General features: G+C 46.3%; 36 non-coding genes and 2 pseudogenes across 36 annotated transcripts; all 38 read left to right on the top strand.

Annotated features, from left to right (window-relative positions):
• Positions 1-240: 240 nt before the first annotated feature.
• LOC149376561 (5S ribosomal RNA) lies at positions 241-359 on the top strand. Its single transcript, XR_016295100.1, has one exon. It is a non-coding gene; the product is annotated as a 5S ribosomal RNA (ribosomal RNA).
• A 334-nt stretch (positions 360-693) lies between these two features.
• Positions 694-812, top strand: LOC149376562 (5S ribosomal RNA). The gene has a single exon (XR_016294859.1). It is a non-coding gene; the product is annotated as a 5S ribosomal RNA (ribosomal RNA).
• A 335-nt stretch (positions 813-1147) lies between these two features.
• Positions 1148-1266, top strand: LOC149376563 (5S ribosomal RNA). Its single transcript, XR_016294933.1, has one exon. It is a non-coding gene; the product is annotated as a 5S ribosomal RNA (ribosomal RNA).
• A 334-nt stretch (positions 1267-1600) lies between these two features.
• Positions 1601-1719, top strand: LOC149376564 (5S ribosomal RNA). Its single transcript, XR_016294934.1, has one exon. It is a non-coding gene; the product is annotated as a 5S ribosomal RNA (ribosomal RNA).
• A 334-nt stretch (positions 1720-2053) lies between these two features.
• On the top strand, positions 2054-2172 carry LOC149376565 (5S ribosomal RNA). Its single transcript, XR_016294935.1, has one exon. It is a non-coding gene; the product is annotated as a 5S ribosomal RNA (ribosomal RNA).
• A 333-nt stretch (positions 2173-2505) lies between these two features.
• LOC149376566 (5S ribosomal RNA) lies at positions 2506-2624 on the top strand. Its single transcript, XR_016294809.1, has one exon. It is a non-coding gene; the product is annotated as a 5S ribosomal RNA (ribosomal RNA).
• A 335-nt stretch (positions 2625-2959) lies between these two features.
• Positions 2960-3078, top strand: LOC149376567 (5S ribosomal RNA). The gene has a single exon (XR_016295227.1). It is a non-coding gene; the product is annotated as a 5S ribosomal RNA (ribosomal RNA).
• A 334-nt stretch (positions 3079-3412) lies between these two features.
• On the top strand, positions 3413-3531 carry LOC149376568 (5S ribosomal RNA). Its single transcript, XR_016295212.1, has one exon. It is a non-coding gene; the product is annotated as a 5S ribosomal RNA (ribosomal RNA).
• Positions 3532-3865: 334 nt separating this feature from the next.
• On the top strand, positions 3866-3984 carry LOC149376569 (5S ribosomal RNA). The gene has a single exon (XR_016294936.1). It is a non-coding gene; the product is annotated as a 5S ribosomal RNA (ribosomal RNA).
• Positions 3985-4318: 334 nt separating this feature from the next.
• Positions 4319-4437, top strand: LOC149376570 (5S ribosomal RNA). Its single transcript, XR_016294816.1, has one exon. It is a non-coding gene; the product is annotated as a 5S ribosomal RNA (ribosomal RNA).
• A 334-nt stretch (positions 4438-4771) lies between these two features.
• Positions 4772-4890, top strand: LOC149376571 (5S ribosomal RNA). Its single transcript, XR_016295277.1, has one exon. It is a non-coding gene; the product is annotated as a 5S ribosomal RNA (ribosomal RNA).
• A 334-nt stretch (positions 4891-5224) lies between these two features.
• LOC149376572 (5S ribosomal RNA) lies at positions 5225-5343 on the top strand. Its single transcript, XR_016295166.1, has one exon. It is a non-coding gene; the product is annotated as a 5S ribosomal RNA (ribosomal RNA).
• A 334-nt stretch (positions 5344-5677) lies between these two features.
• On the top strand, positions 5678-5796 carry LOC149376573 (5S ribosomal RNA; annotated as a pseudogene).
• A 334-nt stretch (positions 5797-6130) lies between these two features.
• LOC149376574 (5S ribosomal RNA) lies at positions 6131-6249 on the top strand. Its single transcript, XR_016295101.1, has one exon. It is a non-coding gene; the product is annotated as a 5S ribosomal RNA (ribosomal RNA).
• Positions 6250-6583: 334 nt separating this feature from the next.
• Positions 6584-6702, top strand: LOC149376575 (5S ribosomal RNA). Its single transcript, XR_016294860.1, has one exon. It is a non-coding gene; the product is annotated as a 5S ribosomal RNA (ribosomal RNA).
• A 335-nt stretch (positions 6703-7037) lies between these two features.
• Positions 7038-7156, top strand: LOC149376576 (5S ribosomal RNA). Its single transcript, XR_016294937.1, has one exon. It is a non-coding gene; the product is annotated as a 5S ribosomal RNA (ribosomal RNA).
• Positions 7157-7490: 334 nt separating this feature from the next.
• LOC149376577 (5S ribosomal RNA) lies at positions 7491-7609 on the top strand. The gene has a single exon (XR_016294939.1). It is a non-coding gene; the product is annotated as a 5S ribosomal RNA (ribosomal RNA).
• Positions 7610-7943: 334 nt separating this feature from the next.
• LOC149376578 (5S ribosomal RNA) lies at positions 7944-8062 on the top strand. Its single transcript, XR_016294940.1, has one exon. It is a non-coding gene; the product is annotated as a 5S ribosomal RNA (ribosomal RNA).
• A 333-nt stretch (positions 8063-8395) lies between these two features.
• LOC149376579 (5S ribosomal RNA) lies at positions 8396-8514 on the top strand. The gene has a single exon (XR_016295278.1). It is a non-coding gene; the product is annotated as a 5S ribosomal RNA (ribosomal RNA).
• Positions 8515-8848: 334 nt separating this feature from the next.
• Positions 8849-8967, top strand: LOC149376580 (5S ribosomal RNA). Its single transcript, XR_016295167.1, has one exon. It is a non-coding gene; the product is annotated as a 5S ribosomal RNA (ribosomal RNA).
• A 334-nt stretch (positions 8968-9301) lies between these two features.
• On the top strand, positions 9302-9420 carry LOC149376581 (5S ribosomal RNA; annotated as a pseudogene).
• A 334-nt stretch (positions 9421-9754) lies between these two features.
• Positions 9755-9873, top strand: LOC149376582 (5S ribosomal RNA). Its single transcript, XR_016295102.1, has one exon. It is a non-coding gene; the product is annotated as a 5S ribosomal RNA (ribosomal RNA).
• A 334-nt stretch (positions 9874-10207) lies between these two features.
• LOC149376583 (5S ribosomal RNA) lies at positions 10208-10326 on the top strand. Its single transcript, XR_016294861.1, has one exon. It is a non-coding gene; the product is annotated as a 5S ribosomal RNA (ribosomal RNA).
• Positions 10327-10661: 335 nt separating this feature from the next.
• LOC149376584 (5S ribosomal RNA) lies at positions 10662-10780 on the top strand. Its single transcript, XR_016294941.1, has one exon. It is a non-coding gene; the product is annotated as a 5S ribosomal RNA (ribosomal RNA).
• A 334-nt stretch (positions 10781-11114) lies between these two features.
• Positions 11115-11233, top strand: LOC149376585 (5S ribosomal RNA). The gene has a single exon (XR_016294942.1). It is a non-coding gene; the product is annotated as a 5S ribosomal RNA (ribosomal RNA).
• A 334-nt stretch (positions 11234-11567) lies between these two features.
• LOC149376586 (5S ribosomal RNA) lies at positions 11568-11686 on the top strand. Its single transcript, XR_016294943.1, has one exon. It is a non-coding gene; the product is annotated as a 5S ribosomal RNA (ribosomal RNA).
• A 333-nt stretch (positions 11687-12019) lies between these two features.
• On the top strand, positions 12020-12138 carry LOC149376587 (5S ribosomal RNA). The gene has a single exon (XR_016294810.1). It is a non-coding gene; the product is annotated as a 5S ribosomal RNA (ribosomal RNA).
• A 335-nt stretch (positions 12139-12473) lies between these two features.
• LOC149376588 (5S ribosomal RNA) lies at positions 12474-12592 on the top strand. Its single transcript, XR_016295228.1, has one exon. It is a non-coding gene; the product is annotated as a 5S ribosomal RNA (ribosomal RNA).
• A 334-nt stretch (positions 12593-12926) lies between these two features.
• Positions 12927-13045, top strand: LOC149376589 (5S ribosomal RNA). Its single transcript, XR_016295213.1, has one exon. It is a non-coding gene; the product is annotated as a 5S ribosomal RNA (ribosomal RNA).
• Positions 13046-13379: 334 nt separating this feature from the next.
• On the top strand, positions 13380-13498 carry LOC149376590 (5S ribosomal RNA). The gene has a single exon (XR_016295095.1). It is a non-coding gene; the product is annotated as a 5S ribosomal RNA (ribosomal RNA).
• A 334-nt stretch (positions 13499-13832) lies between these two features.
• On the top strand, positions 13833-13951 carry LOC149376591 (5S ribosomal RNA). The gene has a single exon (XR_016294838.1). It is a non-coding gene; the product is annotated as a 5S ribosomal RNA (ribosomal RNA).
• A 334-nt stretch (positions 13952-14285) lies between these two features.
• On the top strand, positions 14286-14404 carry LOC149376592 (5S ribosomal RNA). Its single transcript, XR_016295279.1, has one exon. It is a non-coding gene; the product is annotated as a 5S ribosomal RNA (ribosomal RNA).
• Positions 14405-14738: 334 nt separating this feature from the next.
• On the top strand, positions 14739-14857 carry LOC149376593 (5S ribosomal RNA). The gene has a single exon (XR_016295289.1). It is a non-coding gene; the product is annotated as a 5S ribosomal RNA (ribosomal RNA).
• Positions 14858-15191: 334 nt separating this feature from the next.
• Positions 15192-15310, top strand: LOC149376594 (5S ribosomal RNA). Its single transcript, XR_016294944.1, has one exon. It is a non-coding gene; the product is annotated as a 5S ribosomal RNA (ribosomal RNA).
• A 334-nt stretch (positions 15311-15644) lies between these two features.
• Positions 15645-15763, top strand: LOC149376595 (5S ribosomal RNA). Its single transcript, XR_016294945.1, has one exon. It is a non-coding gene; the product is annotated as a 5S ribosomal RNA (ribosomal RNA).
• A 334-nt stretch (positions 15764-16097) lies between these two features.
• Positions 16098-16216, top strand: LOC149376596 (5S ribosomal RNA). The gene has a single exon (XR_016294811.1). It is a non-coding gene; the product is annotated as a 5S ribosomal RNA (ribosomal RNA).
• Positions 16217-16551: 335 nt separating this feature from the next.
• On the top strand, positions 16552-16670 carry LOC149376597 (5S ribosomal RNA). The gene has a single exon (XR_016295229.1). It is a non-coding gene; the product is annotated as a 5S ribosomal RNA (ribosomal RNA).
• Positions 16671-17004: 334 nt separating this feature from the next.
• Positions 17005-17123, top strand: LOC149376598 (5S ribosomal RNA). The gene has a single exon (XR_016295214.1). It is a non-coding gene; the product is annotated as a 5S ribosomal RNA (ribosomal RNA).
• Positions 17124-17199: the final 76 nt, after the last annotated feature.

Genomic DNA, 17199 nt, shown 5'->3' on the forward strand with positions numbered 1-17199 from the left:
AATTCACCGGTGAAAGTCGAAATTCCGGACCGAGGGCGAAATTTACGATTTTACCCTTCCCCCGTTCACCTTGTCGGAATTTCGCCGATCACTCTTCCGAAACCGTCCCAACGCGAAGATCGCGAAAAGTTATTAGGAATTCATATATTTTATGTGATTTTTGGTGCACCGAAGACGTAGTTATGGCTTTTGGGAGTCGCGGCGTTGATTCTTATATAGATAATGCGCGCTAATGCTTGCGGATGCGATCATACCAGCACTAATGCACCGGATCCCATCAGAACTCCGAAGTTAAGCGTGCTTGGGCGAGAGTAGTACTAGGATGGGTGACCTCCTGGGAAGTCCTCGTGTTGCATCCATCTTTTTTTGCGAATTATTTTTTTCGGAGGCCGAAACGTTGGAATTTCACCAAAAATCGCTCCGAGTCTTGTTCAAATGCCCGTTTACGCTTACAATTCACCGGTGAAAGTCGAAATTCCGGACCGAGGGCGAAATTTACGATTTTACCCTTCCCCAGTTCACCTTGTCGGAATTTCGCCGATCACTCTTCCGAAACCGTCCTAACGCGAAGATCGCGAAAAGATATTAGGAATTCATATATTTTATGTGATTTTTGGTGCACCGAAGACGTAGTTATGGCTTTTGGGAGTCGCGGCGTTGATTCTTATATAGATAATGCGCGCTAATGCTTGCGTATGCGATCATACCAGCACTAATGCACCGGATCCCATCAGAACTACGAAGTTAAGCGTGCTTGGGCAAGAGTAGTACTAGGATGGGTGACCTCCTGGGAAGTCCTCGTGTTGCATCCCTCTTTTTTTGCGAATTATTTTTTTTCGGAGGCCGAAACGATGGAATTTCACCAAAAATCGCTCCGAGCCTTGTTCAAATGCTCGTTTACGCATACAATTCACCGGTGAAAGTCGAAATTCCGAACCGAGGGCGAAATTTACGATTTTATCCTTCCCCCGTTCACCTTGTCGGAATTTCGCCGATCACTCTTCCGAAACCGTCCCAACGCGAAGATCGCGAAAAGTTATTAGGAATTCATATATTTTATGTGATTTTTGGTGCACCGAAGACGTAGTTATGGCTTTTGGGAGTCGCGGCGTTGATTCTTATATAGATAATGCGCGCTAATGCTTGCGGATGCGATCATACCAGCACTAATGCACCGGATCCCATCAGAACTCCGAAGTTAAGCGTGCTTGGGCGAGAGTAGTACTAGGATGGGTGACCTCCTGGGAAGTCCTCGTGTTGCATCCCTCTTTTTTTGCGAATTATTTTTTTCGGAGGCCGAAACGATGGAATTTCACCAAAAATCGCTCCGAGCCTTGTTCAAATGCTCGTTTACGCATACAATTCACCGGTGAAAGTCGAAATTCCGGACCGAGGGCGAAATTTACGATTTTACCCTTCCCCCGTTCACCTTGTCGGAATTTCGCCGATCACTCTTCCGAAACCGTCCCAACGCGAAGATCGCGAAAAGTTATTAGGAATTCATATATTTTATGTGATTTTTGGTGCACCGAAGACGTAGTTATGGCTTTTAGGAGTCGCGGCGTTGATTCTTATATAGATAATGCGCGCTAATGCTTGCGGATGCGATCATACCAGCACTAATGCACCGGATCCCATCAGAACTCCGAAGTTAAGCGTGCTTGGGCGAGAGTAGTACTAGGATGGGTGACCTCCTGGGAAGTCCTCGTGTTGCATCCCTCTTTTTTTGCGAATTATTTTTTTCGGAGGCCGAAACGATGGAATTTCACCAAAAATCGCTCCGAGCCTTGTTCAAATGCTCGTTTACGCATACAATTCACCGGTGAAAGTCGAAATTCCGGACCGAGGGCGAAATTTACGATTTTATCCTTCCCCCGTTCACCTTGTCAGAATTTCGCAGATCACTCTTCCGAAACCGTCCCAACGCGAAGATCGCGAAAAGTTATTAGGAATTCATATATTTTATGTGATTTTTGGTGCACCGAAGACGTAGTTATGGCTTTTGGGAGTCGCGGCGTTGATTCTTATATAGATAATGCGCGCTAATGCTTGCGGATGCGATCATACCAGCACTAATGCACCGGATCCCATCAGAACTCCGAAGTTAAGCGTGCTTGGGCGAGAGTAGTACTAGGATGGGTGACCTCCTGGGAAGTCCTCGTGTTGCATCCCTCTTTTTTTGCGAATTATTTTTTCGGAGGCCGAAACGTTGGAATTTCACCAAAAATCGCTCCGAGTCTTGTTCAAATGCCCGTTTACGCTTACAATTCACCGGTGAAAGTCGAAATTCCGGACCGAGGGCGAAATTTACGATTTTACCCTTCCCCCGTTCACCTTGTCGGAATTTCGCCGATCACTCTTCCGAAACCGTCCCAACGCGAAGATCGCGAAAAGATATTAGGAATTCATATATTTTATGTGATTTTTGGTGCACCGAAGACGTAGTTATGGCTTTTGGGAGTCGCGGCGTTGATTCTTATATAGATAATGCGCGCTAATGCTTGCGTATGCGATCATACCAGCACTAATGCACCGGATCCCATCAGAACTACGAAGTTAAGCGTGCTTGGGCGAGAGTAGTACTAGGATGGGTGACCTCCTGGGAAGTCCTCGTGTTGCATCCCTCTTTTTTTGCGAATTATTTTTTTTCGGAGGCCGAAACGATGGAATTTCACCAAAAATCGCTCCGAGCCTTGTTCAAATGCTCGTTTACGCATACAATTCACCGGTGAAAGTCGAAATTCCGGACCGAGGGCGAAATTTACGATTTTATCCTTCCCCCGTTCACCTTGTCGGAATTTCGCCGATCACTCTTCCGAAACCGTCCCAACGCGAAGATCGCGAAAAGTTATTAGGAATTCATATATTTTATGTGATTTTTGGTGCACCGAAGACGTAGTTATGGCTTTTGGGAGTCGCGGCGTTGATTCTTATATAGATAATACGCGCTAATGCTTGGGGATGCGATCATACCAGCACTAATGCACCGGATCCCATCAGAACTCCGAAGTTAAGCGTGCTTAGGCGAGAGTAGTACTAGGATGGGTGACCTCCTGGGAAGTCCTCGTGTTGCATCCCTCTTTTTTTGCGAATTATTTTTTTCGGAGGCCGAAACGTTGGAATTTCACCAAAAATCGCTACGAGTCTTGTTCAAATGCCCGTTTACGCTTACAATTCACCGGTGAATGTCGAAATTCCGGACCGAGGGCGAAATTTACGATTTTACCCTTCCCCCGTTCACCTTGTCGGAATTTCGCCGATCACTCTTCCGAAACCGTCCCAACGCGAAGATCGCGAAAAGTTATTAGGAATTCATATATTTTATGTGATTTTTGGTGCACCGAAGACGTAGTTATGGCTTTTGGGAGTCGCGGCGTTGATTCTTATATAGATAATGCGCGCTAATGCTTGCGGATGCGATCATACCAGCACTAATGCACCGGATCCCATCAGAACTCCGAAGTTAAGCGTGCTTGGGCGAGAGTAGTACTAGGATGGGTGACCTCCTGGGAAGTCCTCGTGGTGCATCCCTCTTTTTTTGCGAATTATTTTTTTCGGAGGCCGAAACGATGAAATTTCACCAAAAATCGCTCCGAGCCTTGTTCAAATGCTCGTTTACGCATACAATTCACCGGTGAAAGTCGAAATTCCGGACCGAGGGCGAAATTTACGATTTTACCCTTCCCCCGTTCACCTAGTCGGAATTTCGCCGATCACTCTTCCGAAACCGTCCCAACGCGAAGATCGCGAAAAGTTATTAGGAATTCATATATTTTATGTGATTTTTGGTGCACCGAAGACGTAGTTATGGCTTTTGGGAGTCGCGGCGTTGATTCTTATATAGATAATGCGCGCTAATGCTTGCGGATGCGATCATACCAGCACTAATGCACCGGATCCCATCAGAACTCCGAAGTTAAGCGTGCTTGGGCGAGAGTAGTACTAGGATGGGTGACCTCCTGGGAAGTCCTCGTGTTGCATCCCTCTTTTTTTGCGAATTATTTTTTTCGGAGGCCGAAACGTTGGAATTTCACCAAAAATCGCTCCGAGTCTTGTTCAAATGCCCGTTTACGCTTACAATTCACCGGTGAAAGTCGAAATTCCGGACCGAGGGCGAAATTTACGATTTTACCCTTCCCCCGTTCACCTTGTCGGAATTTCGCCGATCACTCTTCCGAAACCGTCCCAACGAGAAGATCGCGAAAAGATATTAGGAATTCATATATTTTATGTTATTTTTGGTGCACCGAAGACGTAGTTATGGCTTTTGGGAGTCGCGGCGTTGATTCTTATATAGATAATGCGCGCTAATGCTTGCGGATGCGATCATACCAGCACTAATGCACCGGATCCCATCAGAACTACGAAGGTAAGCGTGCTTGGGCGAGAGTAGTACTAGGATGGGTGACCTCCTGGGAAGTCCTCGTGTTGCATCCCTCTTTTTTTGCGAATTATTTTTTTCGGAGGCCGAAACGATGGAATTTCACCAAAAATCGCTCCGAGCCTTGTTCAAATGCTTGTTTACGCATACAATTCACCGGTGAAAGTCGAAATTCCGGACCGAGGGCGAAATTTACGATTTTACCCTTCCCCCGTTCACCTAGTCGGAATTTCGCCGATCACTCCTCCGAAACCGTCCCAACGCGAAGATCGCGAAAAGTTATTAGGAATTCATATATTTTATGTGATTTTTGGTGCACCGAAGACGTAGTTATGGCTTTTGGGAGTCGCGGCGTTGATTCTTATATAGATAATGCGCGCTAATGCTTGCGGATGCGATCATACCAGCACTAATGCACCGGATCCCATCAGAACTCCGAAGTTAAGCGTGCTTGGGCGAGAGTAGTACTAGGATGGGTGACGTCCTGGGAAGTCCTCGTGTTGCATCCCTCTTTTTTTGCGAATTATTTTTTTCGGAGGCCGAAACGTTGGAATTTCACCAAAAATTGCTCCGAGTCTTGTTCAAATGCCCGTTTATGCTTACAATTCACCGGTGAAAGTCGAAATTCCGGACCGAGGGCGAAATTTACGATTTCACCCTTCCCCCGTTCACCTTGTCTTAATTTCGCCGATCACTCTTCCGAAACCGTCCCAACGCGAAGATCGCGAAAAGATATTAGGAATTCATATATTTTATGTGATTTTTGGTGCACCGAAGACGTAGTTATGGCTTTTGGGAGTCGCGGCGTTGATTCGTATATAGATAATGCGCGCTAATGCTTGCGGATGCGATCATACCAGCACTAATGCACCGGATCCCATAAGAACTCCGAAGTTAAGCGTGCTTGGGCGAGAGTAGTACTAGGATGGGTGACCTCCTGGGAAGTCCTCGTGTTGCATCCCTCTTTTTTTGCGAATTATTTTTTTCGGAGGCCGAAACGTTGGAATTTCACCAAAAATCGCTCCGAGTCTTGTTCAAATGCCCGTTTACGCTTACAATTCACCGGTGAAAGTCGAAATTCCGGACCGAGGGCGAAATTTACGATTTTACCCTTCCCCCGTTCACCTTGTCGGAATTTCGCCGATCACTCTTCCGAAACCGTCCCAACGCGAAGATCGCGAAAAGATATTAGGAATTCATATATTTTATGTGATTTTTGGTGCACCGAAGACGTAGTTATGGCTTTTGGGAGTCGCGGCGTTGATTCTTATATAGATAATGCGCGCTAATGCTTGCGTATGCGATCATACCAGCACTAATGCACCGGATCCCATCAGAACTACGAAGTTAAGCGTGCTTGGGCAAGAGTAGTACTAGGATGGGTGACCTCCTGGGAAGTCCTCGTGGTGCATCCCTCTTTTTTTGCGAATTATTTTTTTCGGAGGCCGAAACGATGAAATTTCACCAAAAATCGCTCCGAGCCTTGTTCAAATGCTCGTTTACGCATACAATTCACCGGTGAAAGTCGAAATTCCGGACCGAGGGCGAAATTTACGATTTTACCCTTCCCCCGTTCACCTTGTCGGAATTTCGCCGATCACTCTTCCGAAACCGTCCCAACGCGAAGATCGCGAAAACTTATTAGGAATTCATATATTTTATGTGATTTTTGGTGCACCGAAGACGTAGTTATGGCTTTTGGGAGTCGCGGCGTTGATTCTTATATAGATAATGCGCGCTAATGCTTGCGGATGCGATCATACCAGCACTAATGCACCGGATCCCATCAGAACTCCGAAGTTAAGCGTGCTTGGGCGAGAGTAGTACTAGGATGGGTGACCTCCTGGGAAGTCCTCGTGTTGCATCCATCTTTTTTTGCGAATTATTTTTTTCGGAGGCCGAAACGTTGGAATTTCACCAAAAATCGCTCCGAGTCTTGTTCAAATGCCCGTTTACGCTTACAATTCACCGGTGAAAGTCGAAATTCCGGACCGAGGGCGAAATTTACGATTTTACCCTTCCCCCGTTCACCTTGTCGGAATTTCGCCGATCACTCTTCCGAAACCGTCCTAACGCGAAGATCGCGAAAAGATATTAGGAATTCATATATTTTATGTGATTTTTGGTGCACCGAAGACGTAGTTATGGCTTTTGGGAGTCGCGGCGTTGATTCTTATATAGATAATGCGCGCTAATGCTTGCGTATGCGATCATACCAGCACTAATGCACCGGATCCCATCAGAACTACGAAGTTAAGCGTGCTTGGGCAAGAGTAGTACTAGGATGGGTGACCTCCTGGGAAGTCCTCGTGTTGCATCCCTCTTTTTTTGCGAATTATTTTTTTTCGGATGCCGAAACGATGGAATTTCACCAAAAATCGCTCCGAGCCTTGTTCAAATGCTCGTTTACGCATACAATTCACCGGTGAAAGTCGAAATTCCGAACCGAGGGCGAAATTTACGATTTTATCCTTCCCCCGTTCACCTTGTCGGAATTTCGCCGATCACTCTTCCGAAACCGTCCCAACGCGAAGATCGCGAAAAGTTATTAGGAATTCATATATTTTATGTGATTTTTGGTGCACCGAAGACGTAGTTATGGCTTTTGGGAGTCGCGGCGTTGATTCTTATATAGATAATGCGCGCTAATGCTTGCGGATGCGATCATACCAGCACTAATGCACCGGATCCCATCAGAACTCCGAAGTTAAGCGTGCTTGGGCGAGAGTAGTACTAGGATGGGTGACCTCCTGGGAAGTCCTCGTGTTGCATCCCTCTTTTTTTGCGAATTATTTTTTTCGGAGGCCGAAACGATGGAATTTCACCAAAAATCGCTCCGAGCCTTGTTCAAATGCTCGTTTACGCATACAATTCACCGGTGAAAGTCGAAATTCCGGACCGAGGGCGAAATTTACGATTTTACCCTTCCCCCGTTCACCTTGTCGGAATTTCGCCGATCACTCTTCCGAAACCGTCCCAACGCGAAGATCGCGAAAAGTTATTAGGAATTCATATATTTTATGTGATTTTTGGTGCACCGAAGACGTAGTTATGGCTTTTAGGAGTCGCGGCGTTGATTCTTATATAGATAATGCGCGCTAATGCTTGCGGATGCGATCATACCAGCACTAATGCACCGGATCCCATCAGAACTCCGAAGTTAAGCGTGCTTGGGCGAGAGTAGTACTAGGATGGGTGACCTCCTGGGAAGTCCTCGTGTTGCATCCCTCTTTTTTTGCGAATTATTTTTTTCGGAGGCCGAAACGATGGAATTTCACCAAAAATCGCTCCGAGCCTTGTTCAAATGCTCGTTTACGCATACAATTCACCGGTGAAAGTCGAAATTCCGGACCGAGGGCGAAATTTACGATTTTATCCTTCCCCCGTTCACCTTGTCAGAATTTCGCAGATCACTCTTCCGAAACCGTCCCAACGCGAAGATCGCGAAAAGTTATTAGGAATTCATATATTTTATGTGATTTTTGGTGCACCGAAGACGTAGTTATGGCTTTTGGGAGTCGCGGCGTTGATTCTTATATAGATAATGCGCGCTAATGCTTGCGGATGCGATCATACCAGCACTAATGCACCGGATCCCATCAGAACTCCGAAGTTAAGCGTGCTTGGGCGAGAGTAGTACTAGGATGGGTGACCTCCTGGGAAGTCCTCGTGTTGCATCCCTCTTTTTTTGCGAATTATTTTTTCGGAGGCCGAAACGTTGGAATTTCACCAAAAATCGCTCCGAGTCTTGTTCAAATGCCCGTTTACGCTTACAATTCACCGGTGAAAGTCGAAATTCCGGACCGAGGGCGAAATTTACGATTTTACCCTTCCCCCGTTCACCTTGTCGGAATTTCGCCGATCACTCTTCCGAAACCGTCCCAACGCGAAGATCGCGAAAAGATATTAGGAATTCATATATTTTATGTGATTTTTGGTGCACCGAAGACGTAGTTATGGCTTTTGGGAGTCGCGGCGTTGATTCTTATATAGATAATGCGCGCTAATGCTTGCGGATGCGATCATACCAGCACTAATGCACCGGATCCCATCAGAACTCCGAAGTTAAGCGTGCTTGGGCGAGAGTAGTACTAGGATGGGTGACGTCCTGGGAAGTCCTCGTGTTGCATCCCTCTTTTTTTGCGAATTATTTTTTTCGGAGGCCGAAACGTTGGAATTTCACCAAAAATTGCTCCGAGTCTTGTTCAAATGCCCGTTTATGCTTACAATTCACCGGTGAAAGTCGAAATTCCGGACCGAGGGCGAAATTTACGATTTCACCCTTCCCCCGTTCACCTTGTCTTAATTTCGCCGATCACTCTTCCGAAACCGTCCCAACGCGAAGATCGCGAAAAGATATTAGGAATTCATATATTTTATGTGATTTTTGGTGCACCGAAGACGTAGTTATGGCTTTTGGGAGTCGCGGCGTTGATTCGTATATAGATAATGCGCGCTAATGCTTGCGGATGCGATCATACCAGCACTAATGCACCGGATCCCATAAGAACTCCGAAGTTAAGCGTGCTTGGGCGAGAGTAGTACTAGGATGGGTGACCTCCTGGGAAGTCCTCGTGTTGCATCCCTCTTTTTTTGCGAATTATTTTTTTCGGAGGCCGAAACGTTGGAATTTCACCAAAAATCGCTCCGAGTCTTGTTCAAATGCCCGTTTACGCTTACAATTCACCGGTGAAAGTCGAAATTCCGGACCGAGGGCGAAATTTACGATTTTACCCTTCCCCCGTTCACCTTGTCGGAATTTCGCCGATCACTCTTCCGAAACCGTCCCAACGCGAAGATCGCGAAAAGATATTAGGAATTCATATATTTTATGTGATTTTTGGTGCACCGAAGACGTAGTTATGGCTTTTGGGAGTCGCGGCGTTGATTCTTATATAGATAATGCGCGCTAATGCTTGCGTATGCGATCATACCAGCACTAATGCACCGGATCCCATCAGAACTACGAAGTTAAGCGTGCTTGGGCAAGAGTAGTACTAGGATGGGTGACCTCCTGGGAAGTCCTCGTGGTGCATCCCTCTTTTTTTGCGAATTATTTTTTTCGGAGGCCGAAACGATGAAATTTCACCAAAAATCGCTCCGAGCCTTGTTCAAATGCTCGTTTACGCATACAATTCACCGGTGAAAGTCGAAATTCCGGACCGAGGGCGAAATTTACGATTTTACCCTTCCCCCGTTCACCTTGTCGGAATTTCGCCGATCACTCTTCCGAAACCGTCCCAACGCGAAGATCGCGAAAAGTTATTAGGAATTCATATATTTTATGTGATTTTTGGTGCACCGAAGACGTAGTTATGGCTTTTGGGAGTCGCGGCGTTGATTCTTATATAGATAATGCGCGCTAATGCTTGCGGATGCGATCATACCAGCACTAATGCACCGGATCCCATCAGAACTCCGAAGTTAAGCGTGCTTGGGCGAGAGTAGTACTAGGATGGGTGACCTCCTGGGAAGTCCTCGTGTTGCATCCATCTTTTTTTGCGAATTATTTTTTTCGGAGGCCGAAACGTTGGAATTTCACCAAAAATCGCTCCGAGTCTTGTTCAAATGCCCGTTTACGCTTACAATTCACCGGTGAAAGTCGAAATTCCGGACCGAGGGCGAAATTTACGATTTTACCCTTCCCCCGTTCACCTTGTCGGAATTTCGCCGATCACTCTTCCGAAACCGTCCTAACGCGAAGATCGCGAAAAGATATTAGGAATTCATATATTTTATGTGATTTTTGGTGCACCGAAGACGTAGTTATGGCTTTTGGGAGTCGCGGCGTTGATTCTTATATAGATAATGCGCGCTAATGCTTGCGTATGCGATCATACCAGCACTAATGCACCGGATCCCATCAGAACTACGAAGTTAAGCGTGCTTGGGCAAGAGTAGTACTAGGATGGGTGACCTCCTGGGAAGTCCTCGTGTTGCATCCCTCTTTTTTTGCGAATTATTTTTTTTCGGATGCCGAAACGATGGAATTTCACCAAAAATCGCTCCGAGCCTTGTTCAAATGCTCGTTTACGCATACAATTCACCGGTGAAAGTCGAAATTCCGAACCGAGGGCGAAATTTACGATTTTATCCTTCCCCCGTTCACCTTGTCGGAATTTCGCCGATCACTCTTCCGAAACCGTCCCAACGCGAAGATCGCGAAAAGTTATTAGGAATTCATATATTTTATGTGATTTTTGGTGCACCGAAGACGTAGTTATGGCTTTTGGGAGTCGCGGCGTTGATTCTTATATAGATAATGCGCGCTAATGCTTGCGGATGCGATCATACCAGCACTAATGCACCGGATCCCATCAGAACTCCGAAGTTAAGCGTGCTTGGGCGAGAGTAGTACTAGGATGGGTGACCTCCTGGGAAGTCCTCGTGTTGCATCCCTCTTTTTTTGCGAATTATTTTTTTCGGAGGCCGAAACGATGGAATTTCACCAAAAATCGCTCCGAGCCTTGTTCAAATGCTCGTTTACGCATACAATTCACCGGTGAAAGTCGAAATTCCGGACCGAGGGCGAAATTTACGATTTTACCCTTCCCCCGTTCACCTTGTCGGAATTTCGCCGATCACTCTTCCGAAACCGTCCCAACGCGAAGATCGCGAAAAGTTATTAGGAATTCATATATTTTATGTGATTTTTGGTGCACCGAAGACGTAGTTATGGCTTTTAGGAGTCGCGGCGTTGATTCTTATATAGATAATGCGCGCTAATGCTTGCGGATGCGATCATACCAGCACTAATGCACCGGATCCCATCAGAACTCCGAAGTTAAGCGTGCTTGGGCGAGAGTAGTACTAGGATGGGTGACCTCCTGGGAAGTCCTCGTGTTGCATCCCTCTTTTTTTGCGAATTATTTTTTTCGGAGGCCGAAACGATGGAATTTCACCAAAAATCGCTCCGAGCCTTGTTCAAATGCTCGTTTACGCATACAATTCACCGGTGAAAGTCGAAATTCCGGACCGAGGGCGAAATTTACGATTTTATCCTTCCCCCGTTCACCTTGTCAGAATTTCGCAGATCACTCTTCCGAAACCGTCCCAACGCGAAGATCGCGAAAAGTTATTAGGAATTCATATATTTTATGTGATTTTTGGTGCACCGAAGACGTAGTTATGGCTTTTGGGAGTCGCGGCGTTGATTCTTATATAGATAATGCGCGCTAATGCTTGCGGATGCGATCATACCAGCACTAATGCACCGGATCCCATCAGAACTCCGAAGTTAAGCGTGCTTGGGCGAGAGTAGTACTAGGATGGGTGACCTCCTGGGAAGTCCTCGTGTTGCATCCCTCTTTTTTTGCGAATTATTTTTTCGGAGGCCGAAACGTTGGAATTTCACCAAAAATCGCTCCGAGTCTTGTTCAAATGCCCGTTTACGCTTACAATTCACCGGTGAAAGTCGAAATTCCGGACCGAGGGCGAAATTTACGATTTTACCCTTCCCCCGTTCACCTTGTCGGAATTTCGCCGATCACTCTTCCGAAACCGTCCCAACGCGAAGATCGCGAAAAGATATTAGGAATTCATATATTTTATGTGATTTTTGGTGCACCGAAGACGTAGTTATGGCTTTTGGGAGTCGCGGCGTTGATTCTTATATAGATAATGCGCGCTAATGCTTGCGTATGCGATCATACCAGCACTAATGCACCGGATCCCATCAGAACTACGAAGTTAAGCGTGCTTGGGCGAGAGTAGTACTAGGATGGGTGACCTCCTGGGAAGTCCTCGTGTTGCATCCCTCTTTTTTTGCGAATTATTTTTTTTCGGAGGCCGAAACGATGGAATTTCACCAAAAATCGCTCCGAGCCTTGTTCAAATGCTCGTTTACGCATACAATTCACCGGTGAAAGTCGAAATTCCGGACCGAGGGCGAAATTTACGATTTTATCCTTCCCCCGTTCACCTTGTCGGAATTTCGCCGATCACTCTTCCGAAACCGTCCCAACGCGAAGATCGCGAAAAGTTATTAGGAATTCATATATTTTATGTGATTTTTGGTGCACCGAAGACGTAGTTATGGCTTTTGGGAGTCGCGGCGTTGATTCTTATATAGATAATACGCGCTAATGCTTGGGGATGCGATCATACCAGCACTAATGCACCGGATCCCATCAGAACTCCGAAGTTAAGCGTGCTTAGGCGAGAGTAGTACTAGGATGGGTGACCTCCTGGGAAGTCCTCGTGTTGCATCCCTCTTTTTTTGCGAATTATTTTTTTCGGAGGCCGAAACGTTGGAATTTCACCAAAAATCGCTACGAGTCTTGTTCAAATGCCCGTTTACGCTTACAATTCACCGGTGAATGTCGAAATTCCGGACCGAGGGCGAAATTTACGATTTTACCCTTCCCCCGTTCACCTTGTCGGAATTTCGCCGATCACTCTTCCGAAACCGTCCCAACGCGAAGATCGCGAAAAGTTATTAGGAATTCATATATTTTATGTGATTTTTGGTGCACCGAAGACGTAGTTATGGCTTTTGGGAGTCGCGGCGTTGATTCTTATATAGATAATGCGCGCTAATGCTTGCGGATGCGATCATACCAGCACTAATGCACCGGATCCCATCAGAACTCCGAAGTTAAGCGTGCTTGGGCGAGAGTAGTACTAGGATGGGTGACCTCCTGGGAAGTCCTCGTGGTGCATCCCTCTTTTTTTGCGAATTATTTTTTTCGGAGGCCGAAACGATGAAATTTCACCAAAAATCGCTCCGAGCCTTGTTCAAATGCTCGTTTACGCATACAATTCACCGGTGAAAGTCGAAATTCCGGACCGAGGGCGAAATTTACGATTTTACCCTTCCCCCGTTCACCTAGTCGGAATTTCGCCGATCACTCTTCCGAAACCGTCCCAACGCGAAGATCGCGAAAAGTTATTAGGAATTCATATATTTTATGTGATTTTTGGTGCACCGAAGACGTAGTTATGGCTTTTGGGAGTCGCGGCGTTGATTCTTATATAGATAATGCGCGCTAATGCTTGCGGATGCGATCATACCAGCACTAATGCACCGGATCCCATCAGAACTCCGAAGTTAAGCGTGCTTGGGCGAGAGTAGTACTAGGATGGGTGACCTCTTGGGAAGTCCTCGTGTTGCATCCCTCTTTTTTTGCGAATTATTTTTTTCGGAGGCCGAAACATTGGAATTTCACCAAAAATCGCTCCGAGTCTTGTTCAAATGCCCGTTTACGCTTACAATTCACCGGTGAAAGTCGAAATTCCGGACCGAGGGCGAAATTTACGATTTTACCCTTCCCCCGTTCACCTTGTCGGAATTTCGCCGATCACTCTTCCGAAACCGTCCCAACGAGAAGATCGCGAAAAGATATTAGGAATTCATATATTTTATGTTATTTTTGGTGCACCGAAGACGTAGTTATGGCTTTTGGGAGTCGCGGCGTTGATTCTTATATAGATAATGCGCGCTAATGCTTGCCGATGCGATCATACCAGCACTAATGCACCGGATCCCATCAGAACTACGAAGTTAAGCGTGCTTGGGCGAGAGTAGTACTAGGATGGGTGACCTCCTGGGAAGTCCTCGTGTTGCATCCCTCTTTTTTTGCGAATTATTTTTTTCGGAGGCCGAAACGATGGAATTTCACCAAAAATCGCTCCGAGCCTTGTTCAAATGCTTGTTTACGCATACAATTCACCGGTGAAAGTCGAAATTCCGGACCGAGGGCGAAATTTACGATTTTACCCTTCCCCCGTTCACCTAGTCGGAATTTCGCCGATCACTCCTCCGAAACCGTCCCAACGCGAAGATCGCGAAAAGTTATTAGGAATTCATATATTTTATGTGATTTTTGGTGCACCGAAGACGTAGTTATGGCTTTTGGGAGTCGCGGCGTTGATTCTTATATAGATAATGCGCGCTAATGCTTGCGGATGCGATCATACCAGCACTAATGCACCGGATCCCATCAGAACTCCGAAGTTAAGCGTGCTTGGGCGAGAGTAGTACTAGGATGGGTGACGTCCTGGGAAGTCCTCGTGTTGCATCCCTCTTTTTTTGCGAATTATTTTTTTCGGAGGCCGAAACGTTGGAATTTCACCAAAAATCGCTCCGAGTCTTGTTCAAATGCCCGTTTATGCTTACAATTCACCGGTGAAAGTCGAAATTCCGGACCGAGGGCGAAATTTACGATTTCACCCTTCCCCCGTTCACCTTGTCTTAATTTCGCCGATCACTCTTCCGAAACCGTCCCAACGCGAAGATCGCGAAAAGATATTAGGAATTCATATATTTTATGTGATTTTTGGTGCACCGAAGACGTAGTTATGGCTTTTGGGAGTCGCGGCGTTGATTCGTATATAGATAATGCGCGCTAATGCTTGCGGATGCGATCATACCAGCACTAATGCACCGGATCCCATCAGAACTACGAAGTTAAGCGTGCTTGGGCGAGAGTAGTACTAGGATGGGTGACCTCCTGGGAAGTCCTCGTGTTGCATCCCTCTTTTTTTGCGAATTATTTTTTTCGGAGGCCGAAACGATGGAATTTCACCAAAAATCGCTCTGAGCCTTGTTCAAATGCTCGTTTACGCATACAATTCACCGGTGAAAGTCGAAATTCCGGACAGAGGGCGAAATTTACGATTTTACCCTTCCCCCGTTCACCTTGTCGGAATTTCGCCGATCACTCTTCCGAAACCGTCCCAACGCGAAGATCGCGAAAAGTTATTAGGAATTCATATATTTTATGTGATTTTTGGTGCACCGAAGACGTAGTTATGGCTTTTAGGAGTCGCGGCGTTGATTCTTATATAGATAATGCGCGCTAATGCTTGCGGATGCGATCATACCAGCACTAATGCACCGGATCCCATCAGAACTCCGAAGTTAAGCGTGCTTGGGCGAGAGTAGTACTAGGATGGGTGACCTCCTGGGAAGTCCTCGTGTTGCATCCCTCTTTTTTTGCGAATTATTTTTTTCGGAGGCCGAAACGATGGAATTTCACCAAAAATCGCTCCGAGCCTTGTTCAAATGCTCGTTTACGCATACAATTCACCGGTGAAAGTCGAAATTCCGGACCGAGGGCGAAATTTACGATTTTACCCTTCCCCCGTTCACCTTGTCAGAATTTCGCAGATCACTCTTCCGAAACCGTCCCAACGCGAAGATCGCGAAAAGTTATTAGGAATTCATATATTTTATGTGATTTTTGGTGCACCGAAGACGTAGTTATGGCTTTTGGGAGTCGCGGCGTTGATTCTTATATAGATAATGCGCGCTAATGCTTGCGGATGCGATCATACCAGCACTAATGCACCGGATCCCATCAGAACTCCGAAGTTAAGCGTGCTTGGGCGAGAGTAGTACTAGGATGGGTGACCTCCTGGGAAGTCCTCGTGTTGCATCCCTCTTTTTTTGCGAATTATTTTTTTCGGAGGCCGAAACGTTGGAATTTCACCAAAAATCGCTCCGAGTCTTGTTCAAATGCCCGTTTACGCTTACAATTCACCGGTGAAAGTCGAAATTCCGGACCGAGGGCGAAATTTACGATTTTACCCTTCCCCCGTTCACCTTGTCGGAATTTCGCCGATCACTCTTCCGAAACCGTCCCAACGCGAAGATCGCGAAAAGATATTAGGAATTCATATATTTTATGTGATTTTTGGTGCACCGAAGACGTAGTTATGGCTTTTGGGAGTCGCGGCGTTGATTCTTATATAGATAATGCGCGCTAATGCTTGCGTATGCGATCATACCAGCACTAATGCACCGGATCCCATCAGAACTACGAAGTTAAGCGTGCTTGGGCGAGAGTAGTACTAGGATGGGTGACCTCCTGGGAAGTCCTCGTGTTGCATCCCTCTTTTTTTGCGAATTATTTTTTTTCGGAGGCCGAAACGATGGAATTTCACCAAAAATCGCTCCGAGCCTTGTTCAAATGCTCGTTTACGCATACAATTCACCGGTGAAAGTCGAAATTCCGGACCGAGGGCGAAATTTACGATTTTATCCTTCCCCCGTTCACCTTGTCGGAATTTCGCCGATCACTCTTCCGAAACCGTCCCAACGCGAAGATCGCGAAAAGTTATTAGGAATTCATATATTTTATGTGATTTTTGGTGCACCGAAGACGTAGTTATGGCTTTTGGGAGTCGCGGCGTTGATTCTTATATAGATAATACGCGCTAATGCTTGTGGATGCGATCATACCAGCACTAATGCACCGGATCCCATCAGAACTCCGAAGTTAAGCGTGCTTAGGCGAGAGTAGTACTAGGATGGGTGACCTCCTGGGAAGTCCTCGTGTTGCATCCCTCTTTTTTTGCGAATTATTTTTTTCGGAGGCCGAAACGTTGGAATTTCACCAAAAATCGCTACGAGTCTTGTTCAAATGCCCGTTTACGCTTACAATTCACCGGTGAATGTCGAAATTCCGGACCGAGGGCGAAATTTACGATTTTACCCTTCCCCCGTTCACCTTGTCGGAATTTCGCCGATCACTCTTCCGAAACCGTCCCAACGCGAAGATCGCGAAAAGTTATTAGGAATTCATATATTTTATGTGATTTTTGGTGCACCGAAGACGTAGTTATGGCTTTTGGGAGTCGCGGCGTTGATTCTTATATAGATAATGCGCGCTAATGCTTGCGGATGCGATCATACCAGCACTAATGCACCGGATCCCATCAGAACTCCGAAGTTAAGCGTGCTTGGGCGAGAGTAGTACTAGGATGGGTGACCTCCTGGGAAGTCCTCGTGGTGCATCCCTCTTTTTTTGCGAATTATTTTTTTCGGAGGCCGAAACGATGAAATTTCACCAAAAATCGCTCCGAGCCTTGTTCAA

This window comes from Urtica dioica, unplaced genomic scaffold (assembly GCF_054948205.1).
Source record: "Urtica dioica subsp. dioica isolate 48M unplaced genomic scaffold, U.dioica_male_clone48M_v1_H2 Urtica_dioica_male_H2_contig_17, whole genome shotgun sequence".
Lineage (NCBI taxonomy): Eukaryota > Viridiplantae > Streptophyta > Magnoliopsida > Rosales > Urticaceae > Urtica > Urtica dioica.